Source organism: Petaurus breviceps, unplaced genomic scaffold (genome assembly GCF_028583685.1).
Source record: "Petaurus breviceps papuanus isolate PSGF00001 unplaced genomic scaffold, PetGlider_PUasm1.0 87965, whole genome shotgun sequence".
Taxonomy (NCBI): domain Eukaryota; kingdom Metazoa; phylum Chordata; class Mammalia; order Diprotodontia; family Petauridae; genus Petaurus; species Petaurus breviceps.
Genome location: NW_027186883.1, coordinates 1 through 3,065, shown reverse-complemented (window position 1 = coordinate 3,065; position 3,065 = coordinate 1).

Genomic DNA, 3,065 nt, shown 5'->3' with positions numbered 1-3,065 from the left:
GGATGGATGGATGGATGGATGGATGGATGGATGGATGGATGGATGGAAATGGGAAGAGAAATGAAAACTATGCAAGAAAATTATGAAATGAGAGTCAATAGTCTGACTGAGAAAAATAACACCTTAAAAAATAGACTAATGCAAATGGCAAAAGAGGCTCAAAAAGGCAATGAGGAGAAGAATGCCTAAAAAAGCTGAATTTCCCAGATGGAAAAATAATCTCAAAAGTTCACTGAGGAGAATCTTTCCTTCAGAATTAGATTGGAGCAAATGGAAGCTAGTGACTTTATGAGAAATCAAGATGCTGTTAAATAGATCCAAACAATGAAAGAATAGAAGGCAATGTGAAATATCTCATGGGAAAAACCACTGACCTGGAAAATAGATCCAGGAGAGATAATTTAAAAATTATTGGACTACCTGAAAGCCATGATCAAAGAAAGAACCTAGAAATCATCCTCCAAGAAATTCTCAAGGAGAACTGCCCTGATGTTTTAGAACCAGAGGGCAAAATAGAGGTTGAAAGAATCCACCAATGACCTCCTGAAAAAGATCCCAAAAAGAAAACTCCTAGGAATATTATAGCCAGGTTCTGGAATTCCCAGATCAAGGAGAGAATATTACAAGCAGCCAGGAAGAAACAATTTGAATATTGTGGAAACACAATCAGGATAACCCAGGATCTGGCAGCTTCTACACTGAGGGATCGAAGGGCCTGGAATAGGATATTCCAGAGAGCAAAGGAGCTGGGATTAAAACCAAGAGTCACCTACCCAGAAAAACTGAGTATCACGTTTCAGGGGAAAATATGGTCATTCAGTGGAATAGAGGACTTTCAAGTATTTTTGATGAAAAAACCAGAGTTGAATAGAAAATTTAACATTCAGATACAAGAAGCAAGAGAAGCCTGAGAAGGTAAACAGGGAAAATAAATCATACGGAACTTATCAAAGCTGAACTATTTATATTCCTACATGGAAAAACAATAATTGCAACTGATGAAACTTTTCTCAGTATGAAAATAGTTGAAGGGAATAGAAATATATATATATATATATATGTCTATATAGGAGGATATATGGGCATATGAATACATATGTGAATGTGTGTATATATGTTTACAGGTATACATAGATAGAGGGCACAGGACCAATTTAATAGGAAGGGATGATACTTAAAAGGGGAAATTAAGAGGTGAGAGAGGAATATAATGAGAAGAGATGGAGAGAGACAGAATGAGGTAAACTATCTCATATAGAAGAGGCAAATGAAAATGGTTACAATGGAGGGGAAGAACAGGAAGGAAAAAAGGCAAAACCTTATTCTCATTGAATTTGGCTCATGGAGGGAATGACATAAACACTAAATAGGGTATCTCACCCTACAAGAGAGTAGTGGGGAAGGGGATGAGCGGGGCATGATGGAAGGTAGGGATGGCTGGGGGGGAGGGAAATTGGAAGCACCCACTTTTGAAAAGGGACAGGTTCGAAGTAGAGAATAGAACAAGTGGGAGGTGGGATAGGAAGGAGGGAAATATAGTCAGTCTTTTACAATATATCTACTATGGTAATGTTTTGCATAGCTACACATGTACAACCTATACTGAATTGCTTATCTTCCCAGTAAGGGTGGGTGACAAGGGAGGAAGGGAATGAATCTGGAATTCAAAGTTTTAAATATATATTTTAAATATATATGTTTAAAAATATATAAATACTTTATTAATACTATTTTACATGTAATTGGGAAATAAGATATACAGGCACTGGGGCATAGAGATCCACCATGCCCTACTGGAAAAGTTGAAAGGGGTATGGGAGAAGATATGGGAGAGAGCAGATTGGAGAAGGAGATATCCTAAGGGACCGCTATTTTGGGGCAGTGGGTAGGGGAAAAAATTTGTAACTCAAAATCTGGCAGAAATGAATGATATAAACCAGAAGTTAATAAAGCATTTGGAAAAAAAAAAAAAAACACAGAAAAGGAGACGCCAGTCTGAATCTAGAGATATTTTCTGCCCTTGGAGATCCCTGTGCCAGTGAACTCACAAGTTCAATCCCTAGGCTAGAAGTGATTCCTTTGGTTGCTATAAAAATATTCACTATGATCCATGGAAATTCCAAAGGACTCATTACAAAAAATGCTATACACAGAGAAAGAACTGATGAAGTCTGAATGAAGATCGAAGCATACCATTTTTCACTTTCTGTATTTTTGTGGCCTTTTTCTCCTTTGGGTCTGTGTGTTCTTTCACAGCGTAATTAATATGGTAATATGTTTTGCATGATTGAACAAGTATAACCTATATCAAATTGCCTACTATTTCAGGAAGGGAGGGAGGTGAGAGAGGGAGAGAAAAAATTAGAATTCAGAAAAAAAACATTTTTAATAAATGTTAAAAATTGTCTTTACATGTAATTGGAAAAAAACAAAATATTATTTTAAAAATATATTCACTGACTTTGGGGTGGGGCAGGAGGGGGGAAGAGATATTCAAAGAAATTATGCTGAGCCATCAAGCCACAAGCCCTTGGAAGCAGAGTGGGTGGGGTAGAAGAGACATTCACCGGGCCCAAGTCCAATCTAGCAAGGCCAGACCTTTGGGATAATAAAGGGATGCCAAAAATTCTTGACCTTATAAGGCCAAAAAATAAGGTGAATGAGAACATTAAAAAGTAACTGGCTAATATGCCTACTTCTTCATCTATATAAAATTTTTGTAAGGATAATTTAAACATATTTCATGGGCATCCTTGATGGAGATATCAATAAGGAAATGATAGACTTTTTCCTCTTTTATCTTTTTTTTAAATCTGAACACCAACAAACATGAACACTTCCATATATGAAAAAGAGAAGAGCATTATACATGAAACCATGAACTTCATTGTGTATCACTTGGTTTTTTGGTGAGAAGAGGATTTGTTGTTTTCAATTATATTCAGCAAAAGTTCCAAAACCTGGCCTTCTGATCTTCCTTCTCTTGTGTCTTTCATTGATGCTTTTCTTCCATCCTTCCTTTTTTTGTGTCAATATCAGTAGGTAGCCTTACCTCCCCCATTTCC